A 15,938-nucleotide genomic window follows, 5' to 3' on the forward strand; every position below is an offset into this window, starting at 1 on the left:
ATCACAGACCTTCTATGATGACCTCATAGAAGGTCAATGAGACTTTAAATGAGTGTAACTCAGTTCATCGTCAGTCAGGATCCAAACAGTTCATTGAAACGAATCTTCGTGTCGGACAAATATTTTTACCATTACAGAGATGCCTTACCCCTTGATTTTTCCTCTTGGTTGGGGACTTGGATACCTCGTCACAGCAGGAATGAAAAAACTGTGCGACCATTACCTGCCAGGAAAGGACGTAGACCAGAGTGCCTCTCCAGACGAGAGCACTTCCTGTGGGAACCAACTTACAATGGTTCCCAAAGAGCAAACGGACCAGCCTGGATCCGTTTGCCTAGAAGAGCAAACGGACCAGGCTGGGTCCGTTTGCCTAGAAGAGCAAACGGACCCGGCTGGATCCGTTTGCCTAGAAGAGCAAACGGACCACGCTGGGTCCGTTTGCCTAGGAGAGCAAACGGACCCGGCTGGATCCGTTGTTTAGAAGAGCAAACGGACCAGGCTGGGTCCGTTGTTTAGAGAGCAAACGGAACCGGCTGGGTCCGTTTGCCTAGAGCAGCGAACGGAACCGGCTGGGTCCGTTTGCCTAGAGAGCAAACGGACCAGGCTGGGTCCGTTTGCCTAGGAGAGCAAACGGACCAGGCTGGGTCCGTTTGCCTAGGAGAGCAAACGGACCAGGCTGGGTCCGTTTGCCTAGGAGAGCAAACGGACCAGGCTGGGTCCGTTTGCCTAGGAGAGCAAACGGACCCGGCTGGATCCGTTTGCCTAGGAGAGCAAACGGACCACGCTGGGTCCGTTTGCCTAGGAGAGCAAACGGACCAGGCTGGGTCCGTTTCCCTAGGAGAGCAAACGGACCAGGCTGGGTCCGTTTCCCTAGGAGAGCAAACGGACCAGGCTGGATCCGTTTGCCTAGAAGAGCAAACGGACCCGGCTGGATCCGTTTGCCTAGGAGAGCAAACGGACCAGGCTGGGTCCGTTTGCCTAGGAGAGCAAACGGACCAGGCTGGATCCGTTTGCCTAGGAGAGCAAACGGACCAGGCTGGGTCCGTTTGCCTAGGAGAGCAAACGGACCCGGCTGGATCCGTTTGCCTAGAAGAGGAGCCAGAACCTCTAAATGTGGAGGATCAAAATAGCACAGAGCACAAAACAAGCGGCCATATTGAGGAGGGAGAAATGAGGGTCAGTCAGATGGAAGACTGGGATCCTGAAATATACGACAGGATAGATGATGAAGCTTTCTGGATGTGTATCGTGCCAATATTTTACTTTTTGTTTACCTTGTGCTGGGTGTTTTTTCCGTGTTTTATTTCTTTCTGGGCCGGTAATTCCATACTTTTCACTCTTGGCATTGCTTTGTTCTGTTTTAGTGTTAATACATTTGAAAGTTTTGTACCCCTTGTGGATATATTTTACCATTGTTCCGTCTGAAGTTTCTCTCCAGGCACTCTAAAATCACGTCTGTCTAATTGGTCTCTCTAAATTCTCTTTAGGTGCAGATGAAAAAAAAAATTTTGTAATTAAACTTTATAAATAGTTTGCAGGTTTCTCTCCGGGTGCTCCGGCTTCCTGCCACAGTCTAAAAAGATTTAGTGAGCTTTATAGTGAATGCAAATTGACAATATCAATACTATAGTATTGATATTGTCAATATCTATAGATGTAGATATATATATGTAGATATATAGATATATATCTACATCTATAGATAGATGTTTATATATCTATCTATATAGAGATATAGATATATCGATATCAATAAATATATATATATATATATATAAATTTATAAGTATATATCTATGTATAAATATATACTGATATTTATATATCTATCTATATAAATATCTATATATAGATATATGCAAATTGACACTTATAATATTAATACTATATACCTACATATATAGATCTATATATAGATCTACATCTATATCCATATATAGATCTATATATAGATCTAGATCTATATATCATCTACATCTCTCAGTATAGAGATGTAGATAGATATATATCTACATATATATATATATATATATATATATCTACATATATATATATATATTTACATATATATATATCGTTGGTTTCTGTTATGGTATTGGTAGGGATTGTTCTCACTGCTGCATTCACATTCTCAATGAGACTTTCTGATGGTATTTCACTCAGCCGTTGTAATTGGCGCCGAGGAGGTCTGTCTGTATCTAGAGAAATACCAGGGCCTAAGAGAGGAACTGGAGAGGGCCTGGAAGGTGAAGACCACAGTGGTGCCTGTGGTCATCGGGACCCTCGGGGCAGTCACCCCCAAACTGGAACAGTGGCTACAACAGATCCCAGGAACAACATCAGACATCTCAGTCCAGAAATGTGCAGTCCTAGGCACAGCCAAGATACTGCGCAGAACCCTCAAGCTCCCAGGCCTCTGGTAGAGGACCCGAGCTAAGAGGAAGAAGAATCACCACCCGCGGTGGGTGAGAAGGGAATTTTTTTTTTTTTTATATATCGATATATAGATATAGATAGATATGTATATCTCTCTCTATATATGTATATATATACACACACACACACATACCGTAATTTCCGGACTATAGAGCGCACCTGATTATAAGCCGCACCCCCTACATTTTTAAAGAAAACACATTTTATCAGTGACGTGCGGTCAGGGGAGGCAGGTGAGGCAGTGCCTCACCAGCCATCATGGAAAGAAAGAAAATATATAATCATAAAGTAATTTAAATTGTTATATTCATCCGGTGGTTTGTACTAAAAAATATTTATTTTTCATGTAGCTTCACCAATTTCGATTTTTATTTGTTCAAAATCGCTGAATTTTCTTATTTTCCCATTCAAATGCTTGAAGCGATGCGGTGAGGCAGCAGCTCTGCCTCACCTTGGATTGCGCAACCCCTGGCTCTGCGCTGGCTGCTAAGCGGAGAGAGCATGTTGCTGTACGGCGTCAATAAAATGGTTTAAACAAATTTAATATGTGAACTTATTTCCAATAATTTAGCTTATGTATATAATGTACAGTGCTTTTTGTCACCAACTGTGTTTGTGTAACGTGTTTCGTGTAATGAGCGATTATAAACGGCAGAGAACAGGTTCGAGGTGAGGCAGGCAGTTCTCTTGCCTCATGGCAGGGGGCGCTCAAGATCCCAGACGTTCGTCTTGTTCACTCCTCAACTGCCGAGTAAGTGACAGCGAGCTAGGCTAAACGATTCGGGAAGCAAGTCAAGTGCAGCGATGGAGATTATAATAGAAATAGTGATTTTTTTCCTCTCGCTTATCCCGATTTTCGACATGGATGACTACATTACAACACTAAAAAAGTTTTCTCAAGTGGACTTTCAATCGAAGCAGGAGATAATATAAATGACAAAATAAAACCTTAGGTAAGACAGTAATAACATTTATTTTGTTTTGTTTTTTAAGGAAATGTGTGTTTTGTGAGCTACAGTTTGTATGTGTAAGGATGCAGAAGTGAAACATAACCTGTAAACTGCTGTCAATCTATGCATCTATTTGCAAATCTGATTCTGATGACGTCAGTGCCTCACCAGCTATGAACCTCACCGCACGTCACTGCATTTTATACATACGTAAGCCGCATGTGCCTACATTGAAACATGAGATATTTACAAAGAAAGACGGTACACAGAAGGTGTTTTTAAAGTTTTAATAATATGCCGTAGGTTTTCTTTCTGAACAGCAGCAATATAGCAAAACAACACTAACAGGGTTGGTTTAAATAAAACGGATAATAATATGCCGTAGCTTTTCTTTCTGGACAGCAGCAATATAGCAAAACAACACTAACAGGGCTGGTTTAAATGACATACGGTTAAAAGTCACGGAGAGCCGTCATCCTCTTCCTCCTGGGCACTGAAACCATGGAAGTCTTCTTCCTAACCCTAACCCTTTCCTTCTTTATCGGCCAGCTCGATTGCTTTTAACTTGAAAGCTGTATCATATGCACTTCTTCTTGCATTCTCCATGATGAGGGTCTGTTCAAGCTAATTTTATTCATCCACAAAGCACGATGTTACATTAGTCTTCCTCTACAGATATATTCCAGCTGTCTCACGCTTACCTTTTCTGCTCCAGCGCCCCTACTGGCCGTTAGAAAAAATTCATTAATAAGTCGCATCGAAAGCGCTTATAGTCCGGAAATTACGGTATATATATATATATATATATATATATATATATATATATATATATATATGTATATATGTATATGTATATACACACACACATATATATACACACATATATATATACATATATATATATACACACACACACATATATATATATATATATATATATATATATATATATATATATATAGGCCTGTCACTATATCAAAATTTGATGAAAGATTAATTCTCAAAAAAATATAGCGATAGACGATAGTATTGTGTGAAGTCATTTTTACACTGATTTAATGGAAATGACATAATAATGCATGCAATTTCCTGCCAAAGATAGATGGACTTTATTTTAAAAAGAACACCCAACACGGGAACTTATAAACAAAATAAACAAAACAACCAAAAATAAAAATAAAATTGATTCTCCGTCTCCATTAACAAAAATTTACTTGAATAAAAACGAAATAACATAAAGCCAAAGTGTAAATAAATACTGCATTCAACCAAAAGAGTGCAGATTATAAAGTCTGTTTACCATATTGCCCTTCAGTAATCATTAGATTTAAATAGAGAAGATGGGCACATCGACTACCTGATGCAATAAAACTTTGATCGTTCTAAGATTGTTTCTTGTGATCATCCTGTAGTGTGTGGTGTGTTACGCTAGGTCGTTGTGGCCCCTCCGATCTAAATCAGGGGTTTTCCCCGCTGGGATCTTAATGCAGCCTGTTGAATGTGACAGGTAGCCAATCAGAAAGCGCGGATTGTCCTCGTGCTTTCTGAGGGGAAATTACAGAGGGGAATCCCAAACAGCTGAAACAGCGCAACCAGAAGTCCAGCGGACATTGGAGATAATATGTGGAAACAACATTAATGTTTAGAAAACATTTTGTACAAAGAATATAGAAATGACGAGGGGAGGAGTTGGAGCGAAATCGCTACGTTGATGAACCCGGTAACTTTTCAGCTGTTCTTCGTTAACGTGACATAAATAGGTTCTAATGGTTTTCATTCAGTCAGGACGTTACGCTGACACTAGAGCCACATGCGTTGCAGGTAGATTGTAGTAAAGCATTGATTAATGCCTGGTTTTAATATGAGTTAGCTGGACTTGTAGCCATTATGTTGTGCCCACTGTCGGCACATCGAACCCGATCGAACCGTTATACCTAGGATTTCTGTCGGCTAATGTGTGGTCTCAGATTTTGAAAATGGGCCGACAATCGACCGACAGCATTAAGATGGTGTTGTGTGCGCTGGACATTAAACTAAGGAAATGAGGAAGGGAGGATCAGTGGAGAGCATCGGAGTTGAGCCTTTTTTCATTTAGCGTCATCAACAGAAAGAGAAAAAGGCTGGAAGAGACGATAACGGCGATAATTAAAATGACGTAGATAGTTTTAATTTATCGTACAATTAATCGATTTTTCGTTTATTGCGACAGGCCTATGACCAATTCATGCACTCCGTTGTATCAACGGCAAACCATGCCCTGTTGCTAAAAGTTTTTTCAGATGCAGATGGATTTAGAAAAAAATCTCTGTGTTGTGGCATCATCAGTAGGTAGCAGGTGATTTTCCACTCTTAATTTAACAAATGGAATGGAGCATTCAATTACGTCTGCTTCAAATTCAACACCAGAAGAATCTTGCCAGCCAGACAGCATCGTGAGAGGACTACAAGGCAGTTCCAGAGATTTTATTTGTGTCAGGCAAACTTTGCAGTAAAGTGGGAGGAAAAACATCTCAGACCATCAACATTCTGTTAATTCTAAGGTTGACGATTAGCTCCTGCACTCATGCTATTCTTTTAGAAATATTCTGGCAGTTTGTTTCATAAATGTTGTTTAAACAGCAATAACATTAAGTTAAACCTCTATCAGCTTTTTGAGTGTCGTGGTTTTATAGCTGATCGATTTGTACTTTTATGCATCACTTGCAAATACTGTTTGCTGGGTGGGGCCAGATTCTCAGAAGCTGCAGTTGTTAATATGGCCTTTAAAATTCAAACCACGTCGCACAGTAATTGGATTCGATGTTCAGAAGTTTATATCATATCCATGTATTGATTCCCATGGAGAAGTAATTGTCTCTCTGGATGTCTCTATGAGGTTGTGAGTGCACTGTCATGAAGGTTTAAGACATCTGAGATGGATTTTGTGGTTGAAAGCTTTTCAGCATACAGGTATGTGTGCTTGTGTTTCTTACCTTCTGCATAATGTGATATACTAAATTAACTTTAATTTCTTGAAGCTTCTAAAACATATGCAACCCTCTGTTCTCTGAACTATAATCATTTTGAGCAGTAAAACATATCCAGATTCCTAAAACCGCGATTGACGTCAAACTAAATCTGACATTAATGTTGTTTATTGACTTTACAGAACTTTGCAAAAGTATTTGTGGTGCATAGAAGCTGAATGCTGCTTCTCCATGATCAACAGGTCAGCATGTCTTGGTAGGTTTGTTGTGTCTTACATCTACTGTGTAATGTTGATGATTCTCACTGGATTTTATTTAGGGGTTTCAGACTAAAGGGTCGCTGAATACAAACGGATGTCACTCTTTTCAGATTTTTATTTGTAAAAGGATATAAAAATCTTGTCATTTTCTTTTCACTTTATACTTGTGTACTACGTCTTGGTCCATTACATAAAATTCCAATAAAATGCATAAAGTTTTTGGTTGTAATGGAACAAAAATGTGTTAAACATTCAAAGGGGCATACATTTTTTTGTAAGACACTACCAATTGTTGCAGAACTATTTACAGGGACTCTGGTTGACTGAATGTATGCTTACTCACATGCTGAAAGTGTATGAGGAGGTGTGTGGCTGAGAGAGGGGAGGGGCATTTTCTTTCTCATCTGCTCTGCTCAGTGACTCCAAGCTTGCATGTTTCTTCTGCTCATCGCCTATATTCTTTCTCTTCTCTTTTCCCCTCTGTGTATTTGCACTTTCGTTCTGCCTCATGGTCTCGTGTCAGACATACATGCTGTTCTCGCGCATAATCTTGTTCACAGTGGATCTCGCAGTCTCCACTCTCGTATCCCTCTCCTCTGCTCTTTGCTTTCTGTTTTCCTGCTCTTTATCTTGGATTTTGGCTGCTGCTCTGCATCTATCCCTCCCTTCTGGTCACTGCGTCAGCAATCGGCTTCAGACTGAGGTGGGTGTGTATTTTCTATTTTTTTGTAGGGGCTTCTGAAACGGTATCATCGCTAGGTGTGAATCTACATGTCTCTGGTATCGTTCTCTCTCTTCACGCTCTCCCCTTTCTTCTCCTCTCCCCTCACTTTGTTCTGTGATGTGAGTCGGGATGATAGCGCTTGTCTGATCCTACTGGGAAACAAGTGCCATACCTTCTGCATGCAGCAGCGTTTAACATTGTCATGCAGTATGCTAGCGAGGTAGTGCATCAACCTCTCCAGATCTCTCTGACCGTCTGAGAGCTGCTGTTGATGCGGTTAACACTGCTGCTGCCGCTGCAGCTGCTGCATTGAAAACCTTCTCTGCATACCTTATTATGCAGGCATGTATTTCACTCTTTCTCTTTCCTGACTTTTTCAATTTGTCTCATGTGTATGAGTATCTTATGGTTCTTGCTTTTTTTTTTACTTTGTCTTATTCTAAAATGTATTTATAAGAGGAGAAAGCTATCATTTATAACTAAAGTTTGAAAGACGTGCTTTTGCCAAAACATACTTAGAGACATTTATTTACTGTTTGGATCGGTTTTACCTTACCTTACCTGTCTTGCTGCTGCTGCAGTTTCATCTGTTGCAGTTGTCACAGTGGGCAACACCCTGAAGCAACATTTTCCTGTGTTTCCCAGAGCTTGTGACAGTCACCTGTGCCCGGCCGAACACGTTAACCGTGTGTTTGAGTGTGGGTGTTTGTCGTAGGCTCGTGCTTCTGCATCATCGTATGTGTTCGTACATGTGTGTAGGTGTGCGCGTTCTCCTGTACGGCGATGTGTGCCTGCCTGCCCATGGGCTCTGGTCCAAGAAGAAAGCACAGGAGAGGTATGCTGCAGGGGTTTGGTGCAGTAAGCTGTTGAGTACTTTGTAACAAGCACGCAAAAAAAGAGTTGGTTTGTGTCATCATGCTGGGCAGCTACACTTGTACTGCAGAAAACGAATGGGTTTCCCTCGAAATGTCTGCAGTCTGGGTGTCCTTGGGTTTTAAATTTGTTTAGTCAGGTTGCTGTGATCTTTTTATTTGATCTCTCCTCACCCAGAATTTTTTACTACCAGAACCAGAAGAATCAGAATGCTTTTATTGTTATTGAACAGAAGCACAACTAAATTTTGTTTCAGTACAGCCCATCCAAAGAAGACAATAGACAGACAGAACAGGGAAGACGGGGTGCCTGGGGCCGCAGCTCCGCCACAAACAGTAGAACGGCTGCTTCTTTTGTTGTCTAAAGGGTGCAGATGGTGGGACAAGAGACTGTACTTCTTATAATAAAATACAGAAAATGATTTGAAACAAACTCAAGATGACATACAGTGACAATAATGGCTGTTTAATCTTTATGTTGCTTAAAAGCTTTGGTTAGGTGTTATACCTAACCAAAGGTATAATGTTAAAAACAAAGATAACAATTTTCTTTGATGATGCTCCCATCATTTTGGGACCACAGCTTGCCAATTTCAACAGAAACTGTTAAATGGACATATTGCATAAAACACATAAAGACAAATTGGTTAATTATTTGTTCAAATTAGTGCGTCATTACATTGACATGATTTTTTAAGGCCTCATTTATAGACTTGGACATAGACATAGTAATCCTCTAAAAGCCTTCCTAACATGAGATCGCAGAGCCAACTTGAAGTGAGTTACACTCAAAATGTCCTACTTTAATGCTGCTTTCTTTAAAGTAAATGGCCAGAGGTAGATTTCCTTCTGAACAATAGAGAGACTCTAGCAGTTTTCTCCTATCAGATAAATTTTTTACTTGAGGAATAGAGTTTTGGCGCAGGGAGTGTTCTGACTTCAAAAATGTCAGCCTTATATGCTTGAGCCAGAATATGACTGTAGCATCCATCAAGCCTCGATGGATGCTAACCTGAAGGTGGGGCTGAAACAAACTGCAACATGGATAATGATTGTTTTCAGAATTTAATATAGTAAGAATGTACTTGTGGTATTGTTATGGTTTTACTATACAAAATACAAGTAAACCCCCTCAATGAGACTTCAATTGAAGTCACAATAGTACTAGTACACAATAGTAAGGGGGGAAATTAGCAGTACTTGGAATTGATCCATATATTGAGACAAAAATCTAGAATGAAACCTGCTTTATCAGAGTTACAGGTACAAAATGCAGATGTTGGTTTGTTGTAAAGATTAAAAGTCACCCAAGTTAATTGCAGATGCAACTGTACTTTCTATTATGACATATTGATAGCAAAGATCTCCTGTTCTGATCCATGATAACTGTGAGATAGAAACTTAATTGATTGCTGTATCTGTATCTGAGTGTGATGTTGCTAGAACTTCTCAGAGAGCGGCTAAAACATTTGTCAATCCATTTTACAACAGTCAAAGCAAAGCTAAAGGTTTATAAAGCAGGGGAATAACTAGCTTTGTAAGTTTGTTGTCACACAAGTAACTGAAAGTGTTTTGGAACATGTTGTGAAACAAGACATTAATTAGTCATATCAAAAGCGAGAGTAAACATGCTGACATTAACTTAGCCCTATTACTCAGAATGAAAGCATGGTCAGCAAGACGACAGTTTGTTAAAGATTTTACCTCTCTGTGTGAGTTAGGTATACATTGAGAAACAACTAATAAGTCCATCCGTGTTTAGCCGCCACATTGACAAACATTATGGTTACGTACTTTTTAAGCAACAATAGCCCAATGTTCGGGAATCATGTTAAAACTCCTGATGGGACAAAATATCTGATGCTGCCAAGTTAACCTCTTAATATTGGGTCATGTACATCAGAGGCGCAAGTAAATCTAGTTGTAATTAATCAAAATACTAATGTAGACCATGTGACACTTGATGCACTTTAAAGCTGGTGAGCTCAAAACATATGCTTGCAGTGCTATAAGAATTATGTTTTAATACACTGAAATTTAGATTTATTTTTAGTATTTATTGTCATCTGAACAGTTGTAACAAAATGTTTATTCAAACAATTTTGATTAATTTATTCCTACTAGTTGCCACTTTGTTTTAGAGGGACATATGTGGCAATTCAACACCACACTTATGCTTTGTTTGCATGTTTTATATTAAGAAAAGAAAGTTATAAAATAACTAGGGAAATAAAAATATTAGAAATAAAAGACTAGAAGTATCAAAAATGTGAGGCCATTTCAAACACTTCTAGGTCAATTTAGACCACAGTTGTCTATTGGGAAACAAGTTAGCTTTTTATAATGTCAGTGAGAGAGCATTTAAGCAAGATTAAAGTTATTTATACATCAAGCAGTGAAGGTTTTGCATTTAGCAAATTGTATTCTTATACATATTAACTTTGACTGTGAAACTCAATTAAACATTTTTTTGGTTTAGTATTGTATACAGGGAAGCCTTTCGGAACTACACGTTACTTAGTTAATCATTAAAATACATCATAAGTGCAGCTGTAGCAAATTATAGTTCTTGTACTCAAGACTGTGTTTATGCTGTGTTGATCCTCAAGGCCTTTCAAATAAGTTATTCTTATTTGTGGAAAAGCAAATGTCCATCTAAGTTTGTAGTTGACCTTTATGAGAACAGTTCAGTGAGTCATTTTTATTGTTTTTGAATCTTGTTACAAAACTGGATTTAAAAAAATCTTTGGTTCTGCAAAATGTGGCATTCCTGTTTCTGCCTTCATCGGCTAACACATTTTACATCCATTTAAACACATTGGATTTTTTTTTCTTGCACCACTTCTCAATGGTATTGTCTAATTACATTATACCTTTATTAATTTTGACACCAGATGGTATTGATTTGGATTCCAAAAAAAAAAGCTTTCTGTTCACAAGATGGTCACAAGATAAGGTTTGCCTTAGTGATTTTTTTTTTCTCCAGAATTTTATTTTATTTAAATTTATGGCTTTCTTTATATAGCATAGACACTATTCCAAGCACATAATAGCACACATTTTCACACCTACATCTAAATTCATTATTTGCTTTGTGCTGATAAAGAAAAAGGCTTTTTATCCTGTTTAGCTTGAACAACTTCAGTTGCCACCATAAAATATGATGCATTTTTTCCAATTGGTTTAAGTAACTTATGATTGTCAAATGTGCTAAAGGTGTTAAACTGCAGTTGACAAAGACAAAGCTAGATTAATCATGATACACAGCAGCTGAGTGCAGACGGCCCTTGTGAATTATAGCAACAGTGTAGCATGTGAGTAATGGCTTGGCACTGACTGTTGGGGTTGACATGTGCCTGTGACTTATGAGACATTGCACTGTTGGTGATAGCTGAGTTATTGGGGTCATGTTAGTGTTTGGGGTAAATATTTGTGACTGAGTTGTCTCAAACTTGAATGGTGGGATTTTGTGATTGTATGTCTTCTTGCAGGTTACTTTAGAAAACCTCCAGGACTCTTATTCCCTGTACAAATTATTCCACTGATTAATTCTACAATATGTCATTTTTTTATGAGTAACACATTTTACTTCAGTATATCTATGCTTTAGTTAGACTTTACAGAGTACTTTGAACTCTTTTAGATATAGGTGGAAACATTAGGGGAATGCTTGATGGCATCACAGCCCATTGATTTTTCTGTCGTAAGATCTGGCGCAGTTTGGTGAATCCCTTTATTCTATTGCAAACAAAATCTAATAACTAAAACTGAAAGGCTGTCCCTCAGTTGGAGGCCTGGCAGTCCTGTGTATGAGTTGTAGTAATGCAGACGGCTGTCTGACTTGGCACACACTTCTCAGATAAAGGCAGGATGGAAAAATAAACTGCTTGATTTAAAAATGCAGAAAAGAAAGAACATGAAAAAGTCAAGCTATCCTAGAAGTTAATGACTTAGTTGTTAGTATTTTAGTTTTTCTTTATAGAGCAAAGTTTTACAAATTAACCTTTTACTAATTGAAAGAAACCAACCCATATATCCATTGCGTCATTTTGAATTTCCAGAAAATAATAAAATCAAACTGCAAAAATAAAAATGAAAACAACCTGCCATTTATGTTTTGATAAGGATAAAACAATCACTTAACTTTTGTTTTCTCGTGTTCACAAAATATGTTTTACATCATTTGTCATCACAAGATAACACAATGAGAAATATTCATGTCTTTTTAGAAATTTTCACAATTTTTGTTTTTAAAAACATGCATCATGAAAAGGCATTACATGTATCGCATAATGAGACAAGGGCAAAACAGACACTTATGAGAAAAAGATCCATGACAATACACATCACTCCTTATCTGACTAATCAGAATGTACCCTGAATTAGCTAGATGTTTTTATTGAACACTATCATTAAGTTAAGAGAGAGGGTTTGGGATATTGCGTTGATGGTAAGGAGAAACGTGAAGAAAATGTGGGTAAATTATACTTTATCAATCTCAATATTCTACAAAACCAATTTCTTTCTGCCCTACAAGAAAATTGGTCTCATTTAAATGCAAGTGTTTAGGATTCTTCTTTAAAATGAAAGCAGAAGTCTTTCAAAGAACAAAATGTCTTCAACTGCTGCCCCTGAGAGAAGAGGAATATGAAGCAGTACCTTATTTTGCTGAGGAAGACAACGTCATCAGTTTGTGATGTAGTGTACCTACTAAAGCAACTTGCAATGTGACCTTCACACTGATTTATTGTTTGCATCCTTTTAGCTTCCTTAGCTTTGTTTCCTTCTTTAGCTCAAGATGTATTGTATCCATTTATAGTTTTGAATTTCACATTCTTGTGCTATTTTACTGAATTCTGCCTTTTATTACTTAAAGACTGTCTTAATAATTTGGCTAGTGTGTATTTTAATACATTTCTATATTTTATTTGTCCGTAATATAAAATGTATATCTCAGTCACTCATAAACATTTTATTTGTAAAATGAATGATGTGTTTCCAAGCAGAGTAAAAAAAAAAAAAAAAAAATCCTTGCAAAATTAGTAATTCCACCCTGAATGCTAAATTCACTGTTTCATTTACATAATCTACATTGATGTGATTGTGTCTTACTATATGACTTATTCATAAATGATTTTCTGGACTCTTTGACTTCTTCTGAGTCCTGTCTTTTACATTAGACATTCTCTAAAATACATACACTTTTCACTTCGAGTTTCAGTTCATTTTGTAAAAACTTGAACTACAGAAAGCAAATTTCTCATTCCTCGTCATAATTTAGCTCTTTGCGTCAGATGCCATCATGTTGAATGATTTTTCTAAATGTAAGCAAAGGTGGCAATAACAAGTATTTACCTCAACAGTGTTTTTGATAGATTAAGACAGATTATTTTACTTCTGGGAAAAAAAGAGCAACTTTAATTTCCTGCAGTATTAAACAACAAATATTAAGAATTATACTGTCAGCATGATAATAATTGTCAGAAAATGTTTGCTGCAGTCCTAGCAGTTCTTTGTGATATTGATGCAGCATAAATCGATATTGTGAAATATAAATATAATGTGCAGCTGTTCAGCATAGACCTTGCATGACATCAATTAACGTTCAACTCTTACATTTAATGTTTTAAGAGAAATAGTTGAAGTTCCTATGAAACATATAATGTTAGCTTAGAACCATTTTGGTTTTGCACATTCAAAATGATAATGGTCATCACTAAACTATTTCAATTGACAGATATGTTGTTTTATTAAATGTATACATTTCCTTTGGTGTTTCAACACTTATATTGTGACAAATAAAACAAACAAAAATGCAATCCTTTGGAACCTAAAGTACTATATGCACCATTTGGAAATTGTTCTGCAAGTGGCATCTACAGTAGGTTAAGAGACAGATGGACAGCACTGTGGGAGACAGAGCCACAATCCACTGGAGACACTTGGCCACGTACACATTTTAGATATGTATTGTGGACCATTAGCAGTTCTTTGATCTATTATCTTCTCTATATTAAATGATCAGGCTCGAATGATTACAATTCTGCTGGGGACTTTGATGAATATGAATAATGCCACTTATTAACTGTGTTTTTGCTTTTTTTTGCTTGGTGACCAGGTCAGTTCAGGAGCTGTGAAGAAAAAAAACAATAAAAATCCATAAAACCTTCGCTACTAGATGGGTTTATATTTCCAGGCAGACTGACAATTAACAGACTTCTGAAAGAAGAGAAATCATAGTTGCTTGTTGTGGGCCATGGTCACACTTTTGTACTTGCATCAAGTGCAGCTTTAATAAAATAATATAGTAACAACAAACCCTGGGCAGATAAGCAGATTCAGTGTTTGCTGTTTTTTCTTCTCACATCTTTATAGAAGCTGTCAGCGTCACAGTTTAATGTAACAGTACAGATGGCACATTGATTCACCATAACACCTGGACACATTGCACTGACACAGGATCAAAACAAGAGCTACTATTTTATTACACACTGAAGCCCACTCTCCTTGGAGCTTTGCCGCTCTCGCCTGGAGGACTTGGTGAACCAACATTTTGAACTTTAACAATTATTGCCTGTGACACAGACAGTGGGCTAGCCAAAAGCATATATGTAGACCTGAATAAAATAGATGATGTTAAACCTTTATGCTTCGGGAAATCGGGCAATAAGTTTCTGCTTGACCGTGCAGAGACCATGGTCTGTTTATTTAGCCGGATATGAGTGTTTGTTTAGAAAAAGCACGATACAGATAAACAACAGTTTCAGACACCATCCTATCTTCCTACAGAAACATGCATTACTTTGATGTGTAAGTATATAAGCTTACCTGGATGGATCCAGACAGTGTGTGGGCAAATGTCCATTAAGTTTTTCCAGCTTTAAGTTAAAGGGCTTTTTTTGCCTTCCATTTCCCGTGTTTTTATTCTGCAGTCCCTGTGTAGGCACTCAGAGGCAGATCTAAAGCTATTTAATGTTTCCATATGACCCAGAAAAATAAGCATTTTGCATATAGAGTCCCTTTTTTTTTTTTTTTACCCATGACTACAGCACTCTCTGAAGTAGCAAAGAGATTGATGCCTCTGCTCTGCAACCAGAACAGGGAGCAGTATGTTCCTATAAAACTGCAGTGTCCTCAGGTGGTCTCTGTGTTTGGAAGCTGGTCTTGCCAAGTCTTTTATGAGACTAATATCTGCACCAATGTATGGCGTAAATGCTGATATGCATGAGAATCCTGCATTACTTTGATGGTCAGAGGAGATTATGACAGTGCAGACTGCTTCCACAATACAAGTGGTGCCCCCATTTCACCATCAGAACTATTTATCCACACCTGCCTGTGTTTAACATGGCCCACCATCTCCTGTCAAATTAGCGTTTCATTATGCACATTTCAGAAAGTTCTCACAGACAGTAGACTAGAAGTTACTTTGACGTTTGCAAAATAAAACTTTTGGTAATTCTCACTAGATCGCCTGGTCTCCTCAAGGTATATTTAGTGGTAATCTCTTAAAATTCAGCTTCTGTCGTGCCTGAGTATGATGGTGTGCTAAGCTAATACATTTTAAATATAGGTTATTGCGCTCTTTGGCTTAGTATATACCTTTCTTTTTAGTATTGTGTTTGTCTTTGCATTCCTGTCATTGTCTCTGTCTCCAAAGCCCTAATGTAAACAGAGCCATGTTGTGCGATGCAATAACTGTTTCCCTGTTGGAACACATATTTAGATAA

At 37.9% G+C, this 15,938-nt stretch overlaps 1 protein-coding gene across 3 annotated transcripts in view; it reads left to right on the forward strand.

The window, feature by feature from the left end:
• kcnab2a (potassium voltage-gated channel subfamily A regulatory beta subunit 2a) overlaps positions 1 to 15,938 on the forward strand; it is a 91,360-nt gene that overhangs the window by 7,411 nt on the left and 68,011 nt on the right. The window contains exon 1 of one of the 3 annotated variants that reach the window (XM_044123471.1): positions 7,009 to 7,315. The exons of the other annotated variants lie outside the window; for them this stretch is intronic. The gene's annotated coding sequence lies outside the window, so the exon portion shown is untranslated. Of the gene's footprint in view, positions 1 to 7,008; positions 7,316 to 15,938 lie in introns of those variants that run through there. 3 annotated transcript variants of the gene reach the window in all.

The sequence above is a fragment of the Gambusia affinis genome, linkage group LG07 (genome assembly GCF_019740435.1).
Source record: "Gambusia affinis linkage group LG07, SWU_Gaff_1.0, whole genome shotgun sequence".
Taxonomy (NCBI): Eukaryota; Metazoa; Chordata; class Actinopteri; order Cyprinodontiformes; family Poeciliidae; genus Gambusia; species Gambusia affinis.